Consider the following 26,277-nt stretch of genomic DNA (forward strand, 5'->3'; position numbering starts at 1 on the left):
GGTTACTTTGTAATTTAGAATAGGGTAGGGCATTTTTTTTATTTTGGGGGGCTTTATTATTTTATTAGGGGGCTTAGATTAGGTGTAATTAGTTTAAACTTCTTGTAATTCTTTTTAATTTTCGGTAATTTAGTGTTTTTTTTTGTACTATAGTTTAGTTTATTTAATTTAATTTATGTAATTGTAGTTAATTTATTTAATTAATTTAATGATAGTGTAGTGTTAGGTTTAATTGTAACTTAGGTTAGGATTTATTTTACAGGTAATTTGGTAATTCTTTTAACTAGGTAGCTATTAAATAGTTAATAACTATTTAATAGCTATTGTACCTAATTAAAATAAATACAAAGTTGCCTGTAAAATAAATATTAATCCTAAAATAGCTACAATATAATTATTTGTTATATTGTAGCTATGTTAGGGTTTATTTTACAGGTAAGTATTTAGTTTTAAATAGGAAGACTTTAGTTAATAAGAGTTAATTTATTTCGTTAGATTAAAATTATATTTAATTTAGGGGGGTGTTAGGATTAGGGTTAGACTTAGCTTTAGGGGTTAATACATTTATTATAGTAGCGGCGAGGTCCGGTCGGCAGATTAGGGGTTAATACTTGAAGTTAGGTGGCGGCGACGTTGGGGGGCAGTTTAGGGGTTAATACTATTTATTCTAGTGTTTGCGAGGCGGGAGTGCGGCGGTTTAGGGGTTAATACATTTATTATAGTGGTGGCGAGGTCCGGTCGGCAGATTAGGGGTTAATAAGTGTAGGTAAGGTAGCAGCGACTTTGGGGGTTGCAGATTAGGGGTTAATAAATATAATATAGGGGTCGGCGGTGTTAGGGGCAGCAGATTAGGGGTTCATAGGGATAATGTAGGTTGCGGCGGTGTCCGGAGCGGCAGATTAGGGGTTAATAATAATATGCAGGGGTCAGCGATAGCGGGGGTGTCAGATTAGGGGTTAATAAGTGTAAGGTTAGGGGTGTTTAGACTCGGGATTCATGTTAGGGTGTTAGGTGCAGACTTAGAAAGTGTTTCCCCATAGGAAACAATGGGGCTGCGTTAGGAGCTAAACGCTGCTTTTTTGCAGGTGTTAGGTTTTTTTTCAGCCAGCTCAGCCCTATTGTTTCCTATGGGGATATCGTGCACGAGCACATTTTCCCAGCTTACCGCTACAGTAGGCAACGCTGGTATTGAGAGTTGAAGTGGAGCTACATTAGGCTCAACGCACCCTTTTTTGAGCCTAACGCAGCCCCTCAGACAACTCTAAATACCAGCGTTGTGTAAAGGGTGCGTTGGGAAAAAATGCAGCGTTAGCTACGCAGGTCTTTACCGACAAAACTCTAAATCTAGCCGTATATATTTTAAACTGTGAGAAATGCTAATATCAAAGGATCATTAAAATAAATTATTTTTACTTCCTGATTAAGATACAAAAAAAATTGTAAACCATATTCGAATTTAGTTCTGTCACCTAAATTTCCTCATTCTATTTATATCCTTTGATGAAAAACATATCTATATAACCTCATGAATTTCTGTTTGGTGGCAGCACACAGATGCCTCTTGTGACTTTTTCACTTATATACATTGGTATTTATTTAAAAAAAATAATAACTACATTATGATTTATCATCATTATTAAATATGATATTGTATACTTTTTAAATTATTTCATACTAAGAGAAATAAAAATCCCAACATTCCTTGCTTAGTAGTCCTGGGTGATAATGTATGTATGTAACCATTATTATTCACAATCAATATAAAAAAAAATCTAAGATGTAACATGGAGGATATTTTATATTTTTATATTCACAATTTATTTTTAATGCAACATATATATAATTTCTATTAACTATTACAACTGATAACATATTACAATTTTAAAATAAATGAAAATGAATACTATATAAATAATTATTAAACTATTGTAATGATAACTATATTAAAATAAAAACAATAAATGTATTTTTAACATAACATACATTAACTCTATATTTTTTTAATTTATATTGGGCATCTGAGAAACAAAAAAGACTCCACATTAAAAATAACTACTGGCTCAAAAAAGAGATTATCAAAATTTTGTTTTTGGTTGTATAAATCTAATTTAAAGCCGTTAAGTTAATGTAATTATTCAATATCAATTTGTCAATTTAAACAAAAACAAAAAAGTTTTTAAAAGAATAATTATGAAATAACGCAAGATTTACAAGCTTTATAGATGTGACACACCCATTTATCGTGGAGTAACCCAAGATGACAGGGACAAAACAATATACGAAATTATACGCAGAATGTATTGTGTTTCTAACATTAAAAGTAAAGTAAAATATGTGTGCTATATAGATAACATTGTGCTCTCTCCTGTGTAGCTATACTTTACTTCAAAATGAAAATGTTAAAGCACATAAAATGATTACTAGAAATCTTTAAATTTTTATCAGGAGGATGTCAACACGAGCTCATAGAAGTGATCAATTCACAGTACTATTACATGTATTTTTTTATAATGTTGGATCTTCAAAATCATAGTAACATGTATACGAAAGCTCTATATATTTAAATATATATGAATTTGAGATGTCTGCATGAACTTTTAATTACAAGAATCAAGAAATTAATTCCAACTATTTTTATTTAATAACTTTGTTCCAATAAATTAAAAAATCTACTAACTAATCATTACTAATAACATACAAATTATTATGGCCTAGATTTAGAGTTTGGCGGTAGCCGTCAAAACCAGCGTTAGAGGCTCCTAACGCTGGTTTTAGGCAACCGCCGGTATTTGGAGTCAGTCAGGAAAGGGTCTAACGCTCACTTTCCAGCCGCGACTTTTCCATACCGCAGATCCCCTTACGTCATTTGCGTATCCTATCTTTTCAATGGGATCTTTCTAACGCCGGTATTTAGAGTCGTGGCTGAAGTGAACGTTAGAAATCTAACGACAAAACTCCAGCCGCAGAAAAAAGTCAGTAGTTAAGAGCTTTCTGGGCTAACGCCGGTTCATAAAGCTCTTAACTACTGTGCTCTAAAGTACACTAACACCCATAAACTACCTATGTACCCCTAAACCGAGGTCCCCCCACACCGCCGCCACTCGATTAAATTTTTTTAACCCCTAATCTGCCGACCCCCACCTACGTTCTACTTATGTACCCCTAATCTGCTGCCCCTAACACTGCCGACCCCTATATTATATTTATTAACCCCTAATCTGCCCCCCTCAATGTCGCCTCCACCTGCCTACACTTATTAACCCCTAATCTGCCGAGCGGACCGCACCGCTACTATAATAAAGTTATTAACCCCTAATCCGCCTCACTCCCGCCTCAATAACCCTATAATAAATAGTATTTACCCCTAATCTGCCCTCCCTAACATCGCCGACACCTAACTTCAATTATTAACCCCTAATCTGCCGACCGAATCTCGCCGCTACTGTAATAAATGTATTAACCCCTAAAGCTAAGTCTAACCCTAACACTAACACCCCCCTAAATTAAATATAATTTAAATCTAACGAAATAAATTAACTCTTATTAAATAAATTATTCCTATTTAAAGCTAAATACTTACCTGTAAAATAAACCCTATTATAGCTACAATATAAATTATAATTATATTGTAGCTATTTTAGGATTAATATTTATTGTACAGGTAACCTTGTATTTATTTTAACCAGGTACAATAGCTATTAAATAGTTAAGAACTATTTAATAGCTAAAATAGTTAAAATAATTACAAAATTACCTGTAAAATAAATCCTAACCTAAGTTACAATTAAACCTAACACTACACTATCAATAAATAAATTAAATAAACTACCTACAATTATCTACAATTAAACCTAACACTACACTAGCAATAAATAAATTAAATACAATTCCTACAAATAAATACAATTAAATAAACTAACTAAAGTACAAAAAATAAAAAAGAACTAAGTTACAAAAAATAAAAAAATATTTACAAACATTAGAAAAAAATTACAACAATTTTAAACTAATTAAACCTACTCTAAGCCCCCTAATAAAATAACAAAGCCCCCAAAATAAAAAAATGCCCTACCCTATTCTAAATTACAAAAGTTCAAAGCTCTTTTACCTTACCAGCCCTGAAAAGGGCCCTTTGCGAGGCATGCCCCAAAGAATTCAGCTCTTTTGCCTGTAAAAAAAAACATACAATACCACCCCCAACATTACAACCCACCACCCACATACCCCTAATCTAACCCAAACCCCCCTTAAATAAATCTAACACTAAGCCCCTGAAGATCTTCCTACCTTGTCTTCACCTCGCCGGGTATCACACCGATCCGTCCTGGCTCCAAAATCTTCATCCAAGCCCAAGCGGGGGCTAGACATCCATCATCCGGCGGCTGAAGAGGTCCAGAAGAGGCTCCAAAGTCTTCATCCTATCCGGGAAGAAGAGGCGATCCGGACCGGCAACCATCTTGATCCAAGCGGCATCTTCTATCTTCATCCGATGAGGACCGGCTCCATCTTGAAGACCTCCACCGCGGACCCATCTTCTTCTTCCGACGACTTCCCGACGAATGACGGTTCCTTTAAGGGACGTCATCCAAGATGGCGTCCCTCGAATTCCGATTGGCTGATAGGATTCTATCAGCCAATCGGAATTAAGGTAGGAAAATTCTGATTGGCTGATGGAATCAGCCAATCAGATTGAGCTCGCATTGAACTTGATTGAGCTCGATTGAACTTGATTCTGATTGGCTGATTCCATCAGCCAATCAGAATTTTCCTACCTTAATTCTGATTGGCTGATAGAATCCTATCAGCCAATCTGAATTCGAGGGACACCATCTTGGATGACGTCCCTTAAAGGAACCGTCATTCGGCTAGTAGGCGTCGCTTGAAGAGGTTGGATCCACGTCCGCTGGGAAGAAGATGGCTCCGCTCCGGAAGAAAGAAGATTGAAGATGCGGCTTGATAGAAGACTTCATCCCGATGATGGACTTCCGACTTCATCCCGATGATGGATTTCTTCAGCCGCCGCTTGGATCCAGACTTCAGCCCGAGGATGGACGTCACTCTTCAGCCCCCCGCTTGGGCTTGGATCAAGACTTCGGACCCTCTTCTGGACCGATCGGTGAACCCGGCGAGGTGAACACAAGGTAGGAAGATCTTCAGGGGCTTAGTGTTAGGTTTATTTAAGGGGTTGTTGGGTTAGATTAGGAGTATGTGGGTGGTGGGTTGTAATGTTGGGGGGGGGTATTGTATGGTTTTTTTTTACAGGCAAAAGAGCTGAATTCTTTGAGGCATGCCCCGCAAAGGGCCCTTTTAAGGGCTGGTAAGGTAAAAGAGCTTTGAACTTTTGTAATTTAGAATAGGGTAGGGCATTTTTTTATTTTGGGGGTCTTTGTTATTTTATTAGGGGGCTTAGAGTAGGTGTAATTAGTTTAAAATTGTTGTAATTTATTTCTAATATTTGTAAATATTTTTTTATTTTTTGTAACTTAGTTCTTTTTTATTTTTTGTACTTTAGTTAGTTTATTTAATTGTATTTATTTGTAGGAATTGTATTTAATTAATTTATTGATAGTGTAGTGTTAGGTTTAATTGTATTTATTTGTAGGTATTTTATTTAATTAATTTATTGATAGTGTAGTGTTAGGTTTAATTGTAACTTAGGTTAGGATTTATTTTACAGGTAATTTTGTAATTATTTTAAGTAGGTAACTATTAAATAGTTCTTAACTATTTAATAGCTATTGTACCTGGTTAAAATAAATACAAAGTTGCCTGTAAAATAAATATTCATCCTAAAATAGCTACAATATAATTATAATTTATATTGTAGCTATATTAGGGTTTATTTTACAGGTAAGTATTTAGCTTTAAATAGGAATAAGTTATTTAATAAGAGTTAATTTATTTTGTTAGAATAAAATTATATTTAACTTAGGGGGGTGTTAGGGTTAGGGTTAGACTTAGCTTTAGGGGTTAAAAAATTTATTAGAGTAGCGGTGAGCTCCGATCGGCAGATTAGGGGTTAATACTTGAAGTTAGGTGTCGGCGATGTTAGGGAGGGCAGATTAGGGGTTAATACTATTTATTATAGGGTTATTGAGGCGGAAGTGAGGCGCATTAGGGGTTAATAACTTTATTATAATAGCGGCGCGGTCCGGTCGGCAGATTAGGGGTACATGCAGTGTTAGGGGCAGCAGATTAGGGGTACATAGGGATAATGTAAGTAGCGGCGGTTTACGGAGCGGCAGATTAGGGGTTAAAATAAATATGCAGGTGTCAGCGATAGCGGGGACGGCAGAATAGGGGTTAATAAGTGTAAGGTTAGGGGTGTTTAGACTCGGGGTACATGTTAGAGTGTTAGGTGCAGACGTAGGAAGTGTTTCCCCATAGCAAACAATGGGGCTGCGTTAGGAGCTGAACGCGGCTTTTTTGCAGGTGTTAGGTTTTTTTCAGCTCAAACAGCCCCATTGTTTTCTATGGGGGAATCGTGCACGAGCACGTTTTTGAAGCTGGCCGCGTCCGTAAGCACCGCTGGTATCGAGAGTTGACGTTGCAGTAAATATGCTATACGCTCCTTTTTTGGAGCCTAACGCAGCCATTCTGTGAACTCTCAATACCAGCGGTATTTAAAAGGTGCGGCCAGAAAAAAGCACGCGTAGCTAACGCACCCCTTCTAACGCAAAACTCCAAATCTAGGCCTATGAATACTAACTTGAGTGAAAATTATAAATATTAATTAATGATATTGACATGAAACCCAAATTTTTAGTTTAAAGGGACACTGAACCAAAAAAATGTATTTAATGATTCAGATAGAGCAAGAAGTTTTTAACCAACTTTGTAATTTACTCCTATTATCAATTTTTCTTTTTTCTCTTGCTATCTTTATTTTAAAAGCATTAATGTAAATCTTAGCAGCCAGCCCATGTTAGGTTCAGCACCATAGATAACACTTGCTTATTGGAGGCTTAAATTTACCCACCAATAAGCAAGCATAACCCAGGTTCTTAACCAAAAATGGGCTGGCTCCTATGCATAACATTCTTTTTAAATAAAGATAGCAAAAGAAGGAAGAAAAAATAATAATATGAGTAAATTAGACAGTTGCTTAAAATTGCATGCTCTTTCTGAATCATGAAAGAAAAAATTGGGTTTAGTTTCCCTTTAATGATTTAGACAGATACCACCATTTTGAAAAACTATCGGCGAGATTACGAGTCTTGCGTTAGCCTTAAAAAGCAGCGTTGAGATTGTCCTAACGTCAATTGCGTATCCTCTTTTTTCAAATGGATTTGCCTAACGCTGGTATTACGAGTCTTCAAAAAAGTGAGCGGTAGACCCTCTCCTATCAAGACTGATAACGCATTTAAAAGTCAGTAGTTAAGAGTTTTATGGGCTAACACCGTAGTATAAAACTCTTAACGAAACTGCTAAAAAGTACACTAACACCCATAAACTACCTATTAACCCCTAAACCGAGGCCCCCCCACATAGCAAACACAAAATAAAAAAATTTAACCCCTAATCTGCCAAACCGGACATCGCCGCCACTATAATAAATATATTAACCCCTAAACCGCCGCACTCCCGCATCGCAAGCACTAGTTAAATATTATTAACCCCTAATCTGCCTGCCCTAACATCGCCGACACCTACCTACATTTATTAACCCCTAATCTGCCGCCCCCAACGTCGCCGCCACTATATTAAAGTTATTAACCCCTAAATCTAAGTCTAACCCTAACACCCCCTTAGGGTTTAATTTAAATAAATAAATCTAAATAGAAAACTACAATTAAATAAATTATTCCTATTTAAAACTAAATACTTACCTATAAAATAAACCCTAAGCTAGCTACAATATAACTCATAGTTACATTGTAGCTAGCTTAGGATTTATTTTTATTTTACAGGCAACTTTGTATCTATTTTAACTAGGTACAATAGTTATTAAATAGTTATTAACTATTTAATAGCTACCTAGTTAAAATAAAGACAAATTTACCAGTAAAATAAAACCTAACCTATGTTACAATTACACCTAACACTACACTATAATTAAATTAATTCCCTAAACTAACTACAATTAAATACAATTATCTAAAGTACGGAAAAAAAACTAAATTACAGAAAATAATAAAATAATTACAAGTTTTTTAAACTAATTACACCTAATCTAATCCCACTAATAAAATAAAAAAGCCCCCCAAAATAATAAAAAGCCCTACCCTATACTAAATTACAAATAACCCTTAAAAGGGCCTTTTGCGGGGCATTGCCCCAAAGTAATCAGCTCTTTTACCTAAAAAAAAAGTACAATACCCCCCCAACATTAAAACCCACCACCCACACACCCAACCCTACTCTAAAACCCACCCAATACCCCCTTAATAAAACCTAACACTAACCCCTTGAAGATCAACCTACCTTGAGATGTCTTCACCCAGCCGGGCCAAAGTCCTCAATGAAGCCGGGCGAAGTGGTCCTCCAGACGGGCAGAAGTCTTCATCCAAGCCAGCCAGAAGAGGTCCTCCAGACAGGCAGAAGTCTTTATCCAGGTGGCATCTTCTATCTTCATTTATCCGGCGCGGAGCAGCTCCATCTTCAAGACATCTGACGCGGAGCATCTTCTTCCATTGACGTCCAAATGAAGAATGAAGGTTCCTTTAAATGACGTCATCCAAGATGGCGTCCCCTAAATTCCGATTGGCTGATAGAATTCTATCAGCCAATCGGAATTAAGGTAGAAAAAATCCTATTGGCTGATACAATCAGCCAATAGGATTGAGCTTGCATTCTATTGGCTGATCCAATCAGCCAATAGAATTCCAGCTCAATCCTATTGGCTGATTGCATCAGCCAATAGGATTTTTTCTACCTTAATTCCGATTGGCTGATAGAATTCTATCAGACAATTGGAATTCAAGGGACACCATCTTGGATGACATCATTTAAAGGAACCTTCATTCTTCATTTGGACGTCGATGGAAGAGGATGCTCCGCGTCGGATGTCTTGAAGATGGATCCGCTCTGCGCCGGATGGATTCTATTCTATTCTATTTAAGTTAGGGGGGTGTTAGGGTTAGGTTTAGACTTAGATTTAGGGGTTAATAACTTTAATATAGTGGTGGCGACGCTGGGGGCGGCAGATTAGGGGTTAATAAGTGTAGGTAGGTCGCGGCAACATGGGGGAAGCAGATTAGGGGTTAATACATATAATGTAGGTGGCGGCGGTGTCCGGAGCGGCAGATTGGGGGTTAATAATATAATGCAGGTGTCGGCAATGTCGGGGGCGGCAGATTAGGGGTTAATAAGTGTAATATTAGGGGTGTTTAGACTCAGGGTTCATGTTAGGGTGTTAGGTGTAGACAAAAATTTTCTTTCCCAATAGGAATCAATGGGGCTGCGTTAGGAGATTTACTCTGCTTTTTTGCAGGTGTTAAGTTTTTTTTCAGCCGGTTCTCCCCCATTGATTCTTATGGGGAAATCTTGCACGAGCACGTTTTACCAGCTCACCGCTACCGCAAGCAGCGCTGGTATTGAGGTGAGATGTGGAGCTAAATTTTGCTCTCCGCTCGCCGGGTTTGTAAAAACCCGTAATACCAGCATTGTCTGTAAGTGAGCGGTGAGCATAAACTGCTCGTTAGCACTGCACAGCCTTACCGACAAAACTTGTAATCTAGGTGTATATTATTTACTTCTATTATTTAAATTGATTCCTTCTCTTGTTATCGTTTAATGAAATTTAAATGCTGGAATTCCCAGAAGAAGAACAAGAAAATTAAATAAATTAAATACTAGAAGTCTATTTTAAATGTATTTAAAATTGAATGTTCTACCTAAATCATGAAATTTAAAGTTTTGAGTCTCATGTCCCTTTAACAAAAGTAAACTTAAAAATAACTATATACATTAATCTTATTTTTTCTATATATATTCACTACTTCAGATAAGAAGAAAGAAAAAATTTGTGGTGCCCCTCCTCCACGTAATGTGAGGCCTATTCTAAATTTGACACCTCACAGTGAGGCTAGCTCCCCGCCCCTTGCCACTCTCTTTGCTTGACAGTGAATTGTCTCCACAGACAGGCGGTGTCAGACACTTAACAATAGTACATACACCTCAAGGTACAAAAGGAAACCAGAAATTAATTTATAAAGGTATTGATCTTATTAACATAATCCTGATTTCTATTGTTTTGTTATTGTAGAAACTGGTAATTTAGTTAAAAAATGCAAGAAAAGAAGGTTCCGGAGTATCTCCTACTGAAGGTATTCATCTAATTAATAGAAATTATTGTATTGTTTCAATTTTTAAGTGTTTATTTGGGTTATTCTATAATTGTTTATAGGTAGTGAAATAGAGGAAAATAATGTCCAAAATGAAATTGCAGTAACTTTGCCATCGATGCAAATAGGTAACTGTATGGTTTTTCTATGGTTATTTTATAATGAAACATTCTTCTCTTTCTTTCCTTCAATCTATCATTCTATCTCTCTATATATTTATATATTTTTATATCTATATAACAGATGAAAGTAGTGACATCTACAGAACAAATGAATCTAATAATGATGCTGCCATGGAACTTAAAATGTTTCAAAATATAGACAGACAATCACAACTTCAACAACTCCATTCTCTAGTCATATTGGTAATATTTTTTTGATTATTGCATTTCCAACACTTTTTATAAAATTATCTCAAAATGTATAACAATTATTTTGTTTCTATTTCTTAAAGATGCTGGTGTGCAAATTGGATCCCAAGTACAATCATCTGTTCATGAAGAAATAAAAAATATTATGGATTCTATAAAGAATTTTAAATGTACAGGTTCAAAAGCTATACAACACTTATGCTATGGAGAAGATTTATGAGTTTGGTCATTTCTAATAATAAAAATAAAATTAAAAAAATAGATTGAAAATGTGATGTCATGAACACTATCATGACACTTGTAATATGTTTTGGTTGTTTCACAAACTCTTTTAAAAAACTATTAGAATTGTGGTCATGAGGATCATCATGTCATATTCAAAAAAACATTTTTAATTTTGCATTTTGTTTATTTCTGCTGTGGTAATAAATATATAATTATGATTCAGTTTTATCATTTTGTCTCTTATTTATAAATATATTAAAGGAACACTCAATCAAAATTAAACTTTCATTATTCAGATAGAGCATGCAATTTTAAACAACTTTCCAATTTACTTCCATTAACAAAATGTGCACAGTCTTTTTATATTTAAACTTTTTGAGTCACCAGCTCCTACTGAGCATGTGCAAGAATAAGTGTGTATGCATTTGTGAATGGCTGATTGCTGTCACATGGTACGTGTATGCATTTGTGAATGGCTAATGGCTGTCACATGGTACAGGGGGAGTGGAAAATGACAACTTTTAAAATTGTCAGAAAAAAAAAATCTACTACTCATTTGAAGTTCAGACTAAGTGCTATTGCATTGTCTTGTTATCTTGCATTTGTTGATTATGCAAATCTACTGTGTTGACTGGTCCTTTAATGAGTCTGAAACATTTTGAAAAAAGAAAATATAATAATGCAAATATAGAACTTTAATAGAAATCTGTATAATCTGTCAAAGAACCAAAAAAAAACAAACAGAAAACTTATATATACACCTGACATAACTAGGCAAAAACAAACTACTGGAACTTTTGTCGCTTTGGATCTGGAGAATCTCTGGCCTGCTGTCTATCTCTTATCATTTCTAACATAGATTGCATAGTATTTTGAGCCATCTGCATATTATTTTCTGCTATTGTCAATGCCCTGTTTATTTGTTGGTTTTCTGTCTCCATTTGTCTTTGTCACTCAAAGATTTCACAGTCTAGTTCTAATCTTAGCTGATTGTAGTTATCCCATCTTTCTAAATATGCAGAGAGAACATCTTGAACCTGTTTACTGTCAGCTCTATATCCACTGGCAAGATTTACGATTGTAATATTTTTATTTTTTTTAGCATAAGTATACAGACTTATATTTCAACAAAAACTTCATGACATAAAGGAAAACAATTTTGTAATAGTTCCATCATTTCTTCACCATTTCCATCAGTGGATACAATTTAGATACTTAGAGAAAGAAGTGCAAACAAAAGAAAAATAAAAATAAAAAAGATAAGGAGGAGTAGATAAACCCAACTGAACAATCGTGCTTGTTGTACTTTACCCCCTTCCTTTATTAAAATGATAACCACTCTTCTCTGAGTCTACTTTCCATTATATATGTGGTATTTTCAAATCTTGAAATTAATTCACTTTGTATAATTCTATCCTGTGTCTTAATCCAAAATTTCAATTTTTCAAAGAACCTTCTAACATTTATCTCTACATTATACCAAATATCATTTTGTTCAATCAGAAATTGTTTGTGCACTACATTTTTTAGTGCTTTAAGTGATGGTGCTCGTTCATTCTTCCATCCTTTTAAAATCAAGTTTCTGCTTAATATAATTAACATTGAGAAAAAGGTTTTACATTGTGTAACTTCTATTTTTCTAAAGTTTAAAAATATAACATGATCTGCTTTTAGCATCAGCTGTTCGTTGCATATTTTATTAGCCCATTATGTTACCATTTGCCAAAATCTTTGTAGTTTCGGGCATGCCCATAGGCAATGAATCAAATTAGCTTTAACTTTTTTACATTTCTCACACTTATGACCATTATGCACCGTTTCCCATTTAGATATTATTTCAGGTGTAATATATGTCATCCATATGATTTTAACATGCTGTTCGCGTAGTGTTGCTGCCATAGTGGCCTTTTCTACCATTCCTATGCTTTTTAAGACAATCTGTATAGTCAACTTTGGAAAGTACATGACCTTCCATTTTAATACAATTTTCTCCAATTGATCTTCATGTTCTATATGTTTTATAATATTATATAATAATGATATAGAAAATTTACTATTTTTATATGCACTCCGTATTGGTTTCAAAGGTGGGTGATCCCATACTTCCCCATGTAATCTTATAAGTTTCATGCAATAGTCTCTTAGTTGTAAATATGCAAAATAGTGTTCTTTCTTGAAGTGAAATTGTTCTTGGGCTTTCTCAAATTCTATGACCTTTAGGCTATCTCTTTCTCTATTTATTATTTGAAACACATTAACTAGGCCTTGTTCCTCCCATTTTGTGCCCACATTTGTTAGGAATCCTATTTGAAATTCTTGGTTTCCTTTAATTGCCAGGTATTGTGATACGGCAAACTTTACACTTAGTTTATTACAGATTTTATGCCATGTGATTATTGAATCTTTAAATAAATTTATTCTCTTTATGTAAACAGGCAGCTTGCTAATTTCCAGATGGACTATGTTTTTTAGGTATAAAGGTTTAATTAGTTGAGCTTCTATCTCTAACATAGTGAAATGTCCTATCTAATAGCCAATCTATGGCAATTTTCCCTACTGCCACTAAATTATACAATCCAATATCTGGAAGAGCCAATCCCAGCAATTTTTTTGGAAGTGTTAATTTTCCATGATTTAATCTTACTTTCTTTTCCCCCCAGAAATATGTTTTAATGGAAGTGTTTATTTTCTTCCTCTCTGAGTTTTTCAACAGTAGAGGGATATTTTGAAATATATATAATAAACGTGGTAATGCTACCATTTTTGATAAATTTATTCTACCATATAGCGATAGGGGGAGAGTTTCCCAATTTTTAAGGGTATCTGCAAATTTCCTGACTGCTTCTTTTATATTTAATGCGTATATTTCTTCTGGATTTGCTGAGAATTTTAACCCCAGGTAAACTAAAAAATGTTTTATCTCTTTAAAAGTTTGAGTGTCTGAATCCTTATTTTTTTGCACCCATAATACTTCTGATTTATTTTTATTAATGTTGTACCCCGAGAATGTTCCAAACTTTTCCACTATTTGACAGATTAAATAAAAATTTCTTGGAGATTGTCTAGTAAAAATCAGTAAATCATCAGCGTACACTGCCAATTTAATTTCTTTGTCTTGTATGTTTATTCCCTGTATCTTCAATCTAAGTGTACTAAGGAGTGGTTCTAAGGCTAAGTTAAAAATTAGGGGAGATAGGGGGCATCCTTGTCGGGTCCCCCTCATAAGTGGGAAAATTTGTTTTACACTTATTTATAATTAAGGCAGCTTAGGATTTTTTATATAATAGCACAATCATATTATAACAGTTTCCAGAAAATCCATATTTACCTAATGTTGTAAATATGTGGTCCCATATTATGGAGTCAAAAGCTTTATGCGCATCCAGCGTGATTATAGCTAGATCTACCCTGTTTATTTCCTTATTATATTTCTTATTTTACCAAGCATCTGCTATTGTTAAATACAGTTTCCTTAGGTTAATATTGGATGACCGACCTTTCATAAAGCCTGTTTGGTCCCGATGGACTATCCCACCTTATATCAGCTGAAATCTTTTTGCTATAATGCTTGTGATTATTTTGTAGTCAGTGTTTAAGAGAGAGATTGGTCTATATGATTCTAATAGCTGTGGGTCCTTCCCTGGTTTTGGTATAATAATTATTGTAGATTCGTTAAAGTCTGTAGAGGGCATAAGTTGCCCTGTCCAGAATTTATTAAGCAAGTGTGTTAGTGTAGGCGTAATTTCCTCAATTAGTATTTTATAAAATTCTGGGGGAAGACCATCGGGACCAGCAGCCTTATTATTAGCTAAGCATTTAATTGTTTGTGATACTTCTTCCAAAATTGGTTCATTAAGTTTATTTAATTGTGATGTATCAATTTTTGGGACCGTTATTTCTTTCCCGAATTGTTCCTTTATATCTTCGTCTATGAGAGCTGGCGAATACAATTTGGAAAAATATTCATAAAATACTTCTTGAATCTCTTCAGGATTAGTTACCTCCCTATCCCCCATTTTTAATTTAGAAATATATTTGTTTTTCTTCTGATTATTTACTATTGGGCCAGGAACCTTCCAGATTTGTTACCAAATCTATAAAATTTAGAGCATCTTTTCATGTTTTCTTTAATTTCATGTTGGGTTAAGAAATTATCCCTGACTTGTTTTGCTAGGGTGTATTTTTCCCAATTAATCTTAGATCTATTACTCAAAAATCTTGTATATGCATTGGTTAGAGTTTTAGTTACTTGTTGTCTCCTATAATTTAATTTCCTTCTCAACCTAATTACATAAGAAGTGATCTCGCCTCTAAGCACTGCCTTAGCTGTGTCCCAATAGATATTAGTTTTATTCCAATAGTTTTTATTAAATCTTTTGTATTCTATCCATTTCTCTTTTAAGAAACTTATAAATTTAGAGTTATTCAATAAATATTTTGGGGGAAAAAATGACCCTGATTGTTTTGTAAAATTAGCATTAAAAGTGGTGCTAATAGGTGCGTGATCCGATAATGTAATTTGATCAATCTTGGAATCCTGAACCTGTTTGATCAAGCTTTCTGAGACAAGAAAGAGGTCTATTCTTGAAAATGAATATTTAGACTTAGAGGGACATGTGAATTCTCTGCCATCTGGGTTTCTTATTCTCCAGATATCCTGTATGTTTAAATCTTTTTTCAAATTTTTCAGCATTATACTTTCCCTTTTCCTTTTAGCCCGCATGTTCCCCTTATTTCTCGTGTCCCTTGTTTTAGATTCCCCTATTTCTCTCCATCTATCTAGAACTAGGTTTGGTGTCAAGTTAAAGTCTCCTCCAATTATTAATTGTTTATCTACATATATCATCAGCTGGCCCCTTATCTTCCTCCAGAATCCTGGATCTTCACTATTAGGGCCGTATACATTACAAAGGACATATTCTTTGTCTTTAATCCTTACTGATATGATAATAAACCTCTCATCCTGGTCTAGCACGGTATTATTAATAGTATATTCTAGTGTCTTGCTAAATAAGATTGCTACACCCTTTTTCCTTTGACTGCATGGAGTGAAAATTGCTTCTTTAATCCATCCGCCCTTTAATTTAGCAGCTTCTACGCTTTTTATATGTGTTTCTTGAAGGAAAATTATCTGTGCATCTAGTTTCTTAGTATATTTTAATATGAATTTCCTTTTTATGGGTGACGTAATTCCCCCTATATTCCAAGATATAATTTTAAAAGACATTTTATTCTGTTTGAGAGTATCTTTAAAAATCGGGCTATATATGGTCGAGGGCATTTAGCCCTATTAATTAAAATCATTTTTACATTTAAGTGAGCCTTGAATGGGCCATCCCAATACCAAGTTGAGATCGTTTGTGGAGCCCCCTCTCTAGTTCCCCTCTTTTCCTGCTGTTTTGCTTCCATTATTAGTATTTTCTATGAAAAGTTTTACTTCTGCCTCATCTGTGAACAATTTATTTCCCTCTTTAGTTTGTATGTTTATCTTTGCTGGGTATAATAATCTAGCTTTCCATCCTAATTGTATAAATGTTGTGCAGTAAGGTGCCATAATCCGTCTCTTATTAGCAGTTTCAATTGAGTAGTCATTGAATATTAGTAGCTTTTTCCCTTTATAAATTAATTCATTGTTTAATTTCCTATACGCGTTAAACATCCTAATTTCATCTTGGAAATTTAACATTTTCATAATAACTGCTCTATTGATATAATCTCCATTTGCTGTTTTTTTAATTGGGCCAATCCTGTGAATTCTCTCCACCAAAATTGTGGGTTCAGACTTATCAATTTTCAGTATTTTCATAAGTTCGCCCTCTGCAAATTCTTTAAGCTCTCTTTCTGTTATTCCTTCTGATAAGCAAATTAATCGGATATTATTCCGTCTAGTACGGTTTTCAAGATCTTCTAATTTTGCTTTGATTGCTTCTAGTTGCAATGACATATTTTGTGACACTTGATCCCTTTGTATCTCCCTATCCTCCATATCTGAAACCCTCTGTTCTACATGAGTGATTCTAGCTGCAAAGTGTTTAACTTCATCAGAGAGTTCATTTATAATGTTTTGGATTAGATAAAATTTTGGAGAGAAGAGTGCATTTAATTGTCTAACTAAATCTTCATTACTCGTGCTCAGTGTAGTGTTTTCTTCTAAACCCTCAGGGGCTTCAAAAGTGGATTTATTACTTTTCTTTTCTTGATTTTTATTTCTAGAGGACATTATGGGTGATTTCAGTTTATTTTTAGATATATATTTATCCATATATAAACATATATATACACATATATATATATATATATATATATATATATATATGTGTGTGTGTGTATTTCTGTGAGTATAGCATGTCTTGGTGTTTCAGTGTTTATCTGGCAAGATTAATCATTTCATCTAGAGCTGGATCTTCCAATGGTGCCGGATGTTGAGGTACAGGTTGAGGAGGTGCATGTGCTATCTGTTCAATTTTCTGCTCTCCAGCTACATGCACAGTAGGATTCTGATTGTCATCCTCATCTGAGGGGTTATCTAGTGGCTCGTGAATATAAAAATCCTGATCTTGTGCCATTTGGGATAGGTCTGGAGTTACACTTCCAAGGTCTGTTGATCTACCCTTCTGACTATGATCACTAATTGGAACCAGATTCAGAATGACCTCTCTTGATGAATCATTCTCCTCTTGCATATCTGAAAAATAAACATTTTAAATAAATTAAGGATTAGGTTTTATAGAACACTTTTTTTAAAAACACTACTATCCAACATTCTTTATGTGTCACCATGAGGATACTTGTGTTATTTTCAATGTGTTACACAATAAATTACCTAAATTTCTGGGTGGCGAAAGATGTCTATATTGTAAACATAACTCATGGAAGAAAGATAAGTTGATCATTTAGAAACATGAAAAATAAAATGAGTGCAGAAAATGTGATTAAATGGACATTCAACAAATTAAACTTTGAATTTTTAAAATAAAGCTATTACTTTATTAAAGGGACTTTATACACTCGATTTTTCTTTGCATAAATGTTTTTTAGATGATCAATTTATATAGCATATACATTTTTTTTTTTTTTTAAAGTATAGTTTAGCTTATTTTCAAATAACATTGCGTTGATTTTCAGAATCCTAAACCAGCCCCAATTTTTAAAAAAATACTGATGTATACCTACTTCAGCTTGCTCCTGTTTGGGTAAAGATTATTTTCATATGCAGAGGAAGGAAGAGGGGGGAGAGTGTTTTTGTTTTATTTTCTTTTTGGCTATACACCCACTCTTAGGGGTTTTTCCAGGTAACAGTTTTATTAGCGCTAAACTGTGAGTTTCTAAGTAATTTTTTACACTGTTTTCCATCAAGTAATTTTTATTATTTTCAAAACAAGATCAAACTGAAAATCACATATAACAAGTGTACAAGAGTGTAATGCCAAGCGTACAAACATTGCTCATGTATTCAATAGCATATACATTAGGGTCATATAACATTTTATGATATCTATTCAAAGCACTCTATTTCAAGATTTATTAGGCCAAGTGAAGAGGTATTAAACATATTATGTTAAAACACACATACCAGTCATAATTGCTTGTATTAACAGTTTTCGGGTATATCTCTGCTTATTTTCAGGTTTTAGGTGGTCTGCTGTTCCCAAATAAAAATTATATCTACAATAGCATCCTGTTTTCTCTTATATGCATAATATACTTTTTCCAATTCAAGCACGTGGCTCACCTCCTTTACCCACATATTGTATGAGGGGACAGCAGTTTTCTTCCAGAACCTAGGAATCAGGCGCCTGGCGCAGCTAAGCATACATTGTAATAATTTCTTTCTATATACACATGGAATTTTAGGGATATCACTTAGCAGTATCAGACTAGGTGTGAGCACTACAGATCTACCCAGCACCCTGTCAATATGTTTATTTATGCTGTCCCAATAAGATCGGAGGCATGGACAGGACCACCAAATGTGCGAAAGAGTACCCACCCCCCCACAGTGTCTCCAACAAAGTGAGGACGAATTAGGAAAAATGCTACGTAAGCGGTGGGGGGTCAGATACCACCTCGAAAGAAGTTTGTAGTTTGTTTCCACCATTACCATTGAGAGGGAGGATTTTTTGGTCTCTAAAAAAATCCGCTGCCACTGGGTGTCTGTGAATACTATGTTTAATTCTTTTTCCCATTTTATGATGTAAGTGGGTTTTTTACTAGGGAAAGTTCCTCTGAGAAGTTTATATATGATGGACACATGGGATTTAGTGACTGTGGTAGTTGTGCACAGCGTTTCAAAGGGGGTAAGAGGTCTGACAAGATTAGCCGTATGGGCACTATTATGAATAGCATGTCTAATTTGAAAGTATGGGAACCAAAGGTGGAAAGGGGCCCCTAGGAGTTGATGGATATCAGCTTGGGATCTAATAAGTCCATTTTGGAGTATCAAGTGTGTTGGTATGTTAGTAGGTTTACCATCAAGACGTGGTGAGGGAAAAGTGTGTGCCTGTAGTAATAAGGGGTTATTGAGCACAGGGGATAGAGGGGAAATGGGAGTCGAGATCTGATTCTCTTCAGTTAGAGTTTTATCCCATATTTTAAGGGTAGAAGCTATATAGTAATTTCCCCAAATTTCTGGTGGTCTATTTCTGTGTGGGATCCAGCACTGGTCGCCCAGGTTCAGGCCACCCACCAGAGATGTTTCTATTTGTATCCAGGGTTTCTCTAGGGGGGAATGTTTCCATGCAACTATGCGAGCCATATGTGCAGCTTTATAATAATACATCAGGTTTGGGGATCCCAATCCTCCATCTTCTCTCTTTAAAAACAGGGTGTTCCTGGCCACCCTGGCTCTTTTGCGATCCCATATAAATAAGTCGAACATTTTTTGTTGTTTCATTAAGTATTGAGTGGGGAGATCTAATGGGAGGACCTGGAACAAATATAGATATTTAGGAAGGAGGTTCATTTTTATCGTATTAATACGTCCGGCCCAGGAAAGGTGGCCTTGTTTACTCCAATGCTCTAGGGATTTATTAGTTTCTATTTGGAGAGGTATATAATTAAGATGAAACAATTCCGTGTGGTTAGGAGATATGTCTATCCCTAGGTACCTAATTTTGCTAGTTATCTGGAATGAGGTGTTATTTGTTATATACTGTATTTCGTCCTCTGCGAGATGCAAGGGTAATATCATTGACTTTTCCATGTTGATGGAGAAGTTGGAAACCAATTTATAACTTTCTAGTTCTCTGAGTATAGTGGGGATAGAGGAAAGTGGAGAGCTTATTGTAAATATAATGTCATCAGCATATAAAAGACATTTCTGGCAAATCTCTCCAAAAGTGACTCCGTGAACTAGGGGATTGCTTCTAATTCGCGCCGCCAATGCCTCCACCGCCAGAGCGAATAGGAGAGGGTATAGGGGACATCCCTGACGTGTGCCATTATTTATGTGGATTTTTTGTGAGAGTGTATTGTTTGCGTTAACGCGCGCTGAGGGGGCAGAATAGAGTACTTTAATGCGAGTAATTAATTTCTGCGAGAATCCAAACCTCGACAGGATGGACCAGAGAAAGTCCCAGTCCACCCTGTCGAAGGCCTTCTCCGCATCTGTAGATAGCAAGATCAGGGGCATTTTGGTAGATGAAGCGGTAAACAAAGTGTGCAGAACTCGAATGGTATTATCTTTAGCCTCCCTACGTGGGATAAATCCCACTTGATCAGAGTGCACTAAGGAAGGTAAATATTTGTTAAGTCTCGTGGCAATTAGTTTAGCATATAACTTAATATCAATGTTTATTAAGGAGATAGGGCGATAGTTGGCTACTTTATCAGCAGGTTTATTTGGCTTAGGGATAACAGAAATAGTGGCTTCTAGGAGATTTGGGGTTAGCTGACCTTCTTCATCTAATGATTGGTACATGCTCAACAAGTGGGGGCCTAGTAGGGTTTTAAACTGATGATAGAATTTGGGCGTAAAACTGTCAGGTCCCGGGGCTTTGCCCTGGGGGAGGCTTTTAATTGCCAACATAAGTTCCTGAATAGTGAATCCATCATCCAGTGCTTCGCAGTCTTCCTGAAGTAATGTAGGAAGCTGAATATTAGTTAAGTAACTATTAATCTTAGCTAGTTTAGTTTCCATGTCAAGGGAGGGGAGGTTATATAATGAGGAGTAGTATTTTGCAAATTGGTTGACAATGTCAGTGTTTGTGGTGAATGTGGTACCATCTGGGCCTGTAATTTTATCTATAAAGGTTTTGTAGCGTTTCTTTTTCAGGGATCTAGCAAGAAGGCGTCCAGTTTTATTACTTTCAACAAAGAATTTTGATTCGGAGGCTATGGCTCTCATATGCGCATGTTTAATTAGGTGGTGGTGTAGGTCTTCCCTGGCCTGTTGAGATTTCTGTAGGAGAAGTTGAGATTGAGGGTTCTGTTTTAGGTCGTTTTCACATTTGTTAAAGTTGGAGGTTAATGAATTAAGTTGGCTCTCTCTTTGCTTACGTTGTCTATGCGTGTGCCCCATTATCACCCCCCTTATATAACATTTATATGCTTCCCAATTATTGGTTGCTGAGGTGGCTGAGGGGGTATTGAAAGTGAAAAACTCAGTTGTCTTTTCTTCTATATCAGTTGTGATCAATGGATCTAAGAAAATCTGGTCACTTAGTCTCCAGTGTTGCAAAAATTGTGGTTTAGCCGACCATAAAAAATTTGTACACACCATACTATGATCTGACCAGGCAGTGTGAAAAAGTCTAGAGCTGTATAGTGAGGGTAGTGTTCGTTGTTCGCATAATATATAATCAAGGCGTGTGTATGAGCGTTGTGGATTAGAGAAAAATGTAAAGTCTTTTGTAGTTGGGTGTGTCACTCTCCAGGTGTCAAACATGGGTATATTACGTATAGCCTGCCAGTTAGCTTTTATCTGCGAATTTTGCATATAGGAGCGGCCTGTGGAGGTGTCTAGTGAGGGGTTGATTGGAAAGTTAAAGTCTCCACCTAGGAAAACTGGGCCTTTTGAGATATCTAAAATATGATTGATGACCTTGCGGAAAAATGAAGATCTGGGGCGGATAGGTGCATATATATTTGCTAGTGTAATGGGTCTACCAAAGTAAAGACCTGTCAGAATTAAAATCCGTCCCTCTGCGTCAGCGTACTTGTCTAGTAGGGTGAATGGGGTACCCTTCTTGAAAGAGATACATACGCCATTATGTTTCGTCAGGCCAGAACTTAGAAAATGCTGATCATAATATAACTGCGAAAGTCTGGGCTCGTTAGTCTTTTTAAAGTGAGTCTCTTGTGTCATAATAATGTCAACTTTCTTCCGGTGGAAGTCGTGAAATGCTATAGAGCGTTTTTGAGGGGACAGGAAACCCTTAACATTTTGTGTGGCTAACCGAAATTGACTAGGCTGGTTTTGTTCAGGCATTTGACCCTTAGCGTTAACGTCTAAGTTTATGGAGGTGTGCTTTTGTTTTCCACAACAAATATGAAGTAAACCAACCCTGTTATAATATACACTCTGATAAATACTTCACTATCTAGTACACTTGTATGGTATAACTATTTCAACAAATGAAAACTTGTAACAGGTACTCCTTGAACTGTAAGGGGGGAGGGGAAAAGTGAGAAAGGAGGAAAGAAAGAAAAAAGGAAAGGTGGGAAGGGGGGTAGGCAAGTGAGAAAAAGATAGGTGGTAGAAACAATTAGGGAATAAAGTAGAAGGATTGAGTAGGGGGATGAGTACAGTATGACGGAACTCCCCCGATAGGCCGAGGGTGAAAGACATAAGAACAAAGACATCAACATGAACCGATGCCCTGTAAGAGGGCGCATCACAGTATATTACACATCTCTTAACATGTTACCCACGCTGTTACATAGGCATAAAAAAAAGCAAAATGAAAAAACGAAAAAACAAATATATAGTAAAAGTCTGAGGTAGATGAGCTCATAGACAAACAAGATGAGAAATAGCTCATTATATAGTCATTCAACAGTGTCCCATCATGGCATCTAACTACTTATACTCACGACCTCAGGGTACTTGTAGTTAGTCCAGGTCAAGGCTGATCGTGTCCGCTGTGGGGGGGACACATTCGGTCAGTTCTTCATTCTGTAATCCTTCAGGCAAACAAGAAGGAATGAGAGATAGCACAAATATAACTTCCATAACTGGTGCACGGTTGCACAACTAAGATTCAGTGTTAACTTGAATCCGAATTACTGATAGGACTTCAAAGCAAGGGTAGATTCGCTCATGTGTTATCCATTGAGGTGGAGGGATCTGGGCATATCTTTTTCCTGTTTTTCTTGTCAACTATTTCGGACCAGAGACGTCTCAGAGGTTTTGGTTGTGGTAGTTTGCGTGTCTCGGGCTGAGGAGTGGTGGTTTCTGGAATAGGAATGTCCAGCAGTCTACAAAAATCTTCAATTTTATCTGGGGAGCTGCACTCATGACGTTTTCCATTTTTAATAATTTGCAGCGATACGGGAAATCCCCATCTGTAAGGGATCTGTAGAGTTCTTAGGTGGGAGGTAAGGATGGTAAATCCCTTTCTGAGTTGCAGCGTTCTAGTGGACAAGTCCTGAAAGATTTGGACCTTTGCACCCATATAAGAGAAATGTGGTTGTGTTCTAGACAATTGTAGAATTTTCTCTCTGTCCTTATAGCTCAGGAAACAGATTATAATGTCCCTTGGAGGTTGATTATCGTTTGGCTTCGGCCGCAGAGATCTATGTGCTCTCTCCAAAGGTATGGGTTCAATCACACGTTGGTTAGAAATTGCCAGAGATTGAAACAGGTTTTGTAAGTATTCTGAAATATCTTCACCTTTGATTGATTCAGGGATTCCGCGTATTCGGAGGTTATTTCTGCGTGCCCTATTTTCGACATCATCAAGCTTATTTTCTAAATCAAGGATTTGTGATTGCTGGGCCTCTATGGAGTGTGACATTTCTGCCATTTCCTTAGTAATTTCTTCCCTATCATCTTCCAATGTCTCCACTCTAAATCCAAGCTCATTAATGTCCCTTTTTAGGTCTGCACACTCCGCTTTTATGCATAATTTCACCTGGTCAATTAAGTCCTCCATAGCTTTTAATGTTACAGGTGCTTCTTTAAGATGTAAATGTGGGTTAGAAGGTGATGTCAAGGGCTCTTGAGCGTGTGGGCTTTCACATAAATCTTCATCTTCGCTAGAGGCCTGTGGCATATCATTTTTCTTTTTTGTGCTATCTGTCTTTTTGAAAAAGGAGTTTACAGCTCCCGATGTAGATGTGGATTTTAAGGCCTTGTCAGGTTTTGTGACCCTGCGCTGCGACATGGTTAAGATAGATTTGCACTTGAAATAAACTTTTGTCTCTGCTTTTCTTTTTACCCCTTTCACCTCTTTCTGTTATGCTTGTCAGGTAGCGTGATAGTGAGCCTGTGCGTCTCTAGCAAAATGGAGTAAATCAGACCTGTACCATCATACAGTTTGTTCTCTTTGCATAATAAAATAAGTAGTGCCTTTAGTGCTGTATTGTGAATTTGTCTAGATAAATGCTTCTCATGAGGAAATGAGTAATGCTATCGGTGTTTGGGGTGGTGTGTGGTTCCTTCACTGTGTTGTGAGGTCTCTGCTATCATGCCCCATTAAAAATGGCGACTGCCATGTGAGTGCTGTAAAAGATGCAGCTTACCGGATCTGTGTAAAAGTCCGTAGTGAGCGGGTGTTACAGCGTGTCGGTCTCTGGGCAGTCCGTGAAGGTGCTGTGTCCTTTGCAGGTGATTAGGTGAGCTTGGGCTGAAATGTGGTCTCGGGACTCTGTCCTTGCGTTTACTCGAGAGAGGCTTCAGCCGCGGCCCATGTCGTTGTCAGAGTGTGAGGTCTGTAGTCCACACCGGGACCAGTAAGTGATAGCACTACATTCTCTAGTCCTTCCCAACGCTCTGGGTATCAATTTTAGGGCACTGTTGAGGTTAATAGATGGCCCACGGGAGAGTTCCGTCTCCACTGCAGCAGGAGCTTTAGGCTGGTGCGGCCATTCAGAACGCCCGCACGCTCCTTTTTTTACACTGTTTTATACTGGATTTTTATATCAGTATCTGTGCATATTATTATGTATAGTAATGTCTATTACATGAAGTTACATGAAAATTGGTGTATATTGTCCCTTTAACCATTCCACATTTTCGCATAACCAAAAGTTTTCTAAGAAAAAAAAAATTATTACATATTCAATGCAATTGTATCTAAGCTTCTGATGTCTGTCCTATGATCACATGACATTTTATTTGCTATCTATTGACTTTAAATTTAGAAAATTGGCGCAGTGTATGCCACAATACATGGGCGTGTTCACAATGTTATCTGTATGGCCTACATGAACAAGCTCTCCCGTGTTTTGAAAATAAAATAAAAAAGCATGTGACAAGTGGCGGCCTTTGAAATTCTCATGTGAAACTTCCTATGTTTAACTTAAAAATAGGAATACCAAGCGAAATAAGTGCATTGGTTGATAAAAGTAAAATTTTCATTTCAGTGATAATTACGTGCCCTATTTGAAAAAAGATAATTAACAACTACATAAATTATGAACAACTGAAATTAAAACATTATTATTACTTACATCTTCTTGGAGAAACAAAAACACATTTTCAATATATGGAAGGATAGTCAATCTTTAAATAAGAAACTGATTATAAATTATTCATTAGAGTTATATTATAGAAACATATTTACCATCAAAAAAAGGTGCTGAATCCATGACCATAGATCTGAAAAGACGTCCAACATCCGCTGTTAAAAAAAATAAATTAATAAATACATTAAAATTAATATTGTTCCTTTTAACAATTGTATAAGCTATATAAATGAATTAAAAAAATATACCTGTGCTTCTTCCAACCGCTGTGTCTGGTGTACTGCTCTGTACATCTGGGACGGTATCAGCAGATGATAGGTTATGGCTGGTATTTGTTGTAGACCGTATATATTGCCCATGTTGTTGATGTTGTCTCATCTGTAAACTTTCCATTTGATGGTGTGGTTCGTGGTTCAGGTCCTATGGAGGTAGATGGAGCGTTGAGAGAGGCTGAAGTGGACGATTGAGCAGACACACCTATAAAATAAGTATTTTTTTTTTTTTGTATAAAACTTTTTTATTGAGGTTTTTATACCAATACCACAAACAGAATACAACTTCTTGCATAAATAACAGGATTACAAATTATTTTCAGACCAAGAACAATAAAAGTACAAATTGAGATACCTTAAGTGCGAATTAATGCGGGAGCTAAGAGGGTATATATCATATGCTCCTACTGTCATTGAAATGCCAACAAATACAAACTTTGAATATGACAATATGAAGGTATCTGCTTATACACTGGAAGTCTAATGGATCCTATT

At 36.0% G+C, this 26,277-nt stretch overlaps 1 long non-coding RNA gene across 1 annotated transcript; it reads right to left on the reverse strand.

The window, feature by feature from the left end:
* Window positions 1-17,551: 17,551 nt before the first annotated feature.
* Window positions 17,552-25,835, reverse strand: LOC128636663 (uncharacterized). Its single transcript, XR_008398710.1, has 3 exons — window positions 25,759-25,835; window positions 25,609-25,665; window positions 17,552-17,567 (listed from the first exon to the last, which is right to left on the reverse strand). It is a non-coding gene; the product is annotated as an uncharacterized LOC128636663 (long non-coding RNA).
* Between the last annotated feature and the right edge of the window lie 442 nt (window positions 25,836-26,277).

The sequence above is a fragment of the Bombina bombina genome, chromosome 1 (genome assembly GCF_027579735.1).
Source record: "Bombina bombina isolate aBomBom1 chromosome 1, aBomBom1.pri, whole genome shotgun sequence".
NCBI classification, from domain to species: domain Eukaryota; kingdom Metazoa; phylum Chordata; class Amphibia; order Anura; family Bombinatoridae; genus Bombina; species Bombina bombina.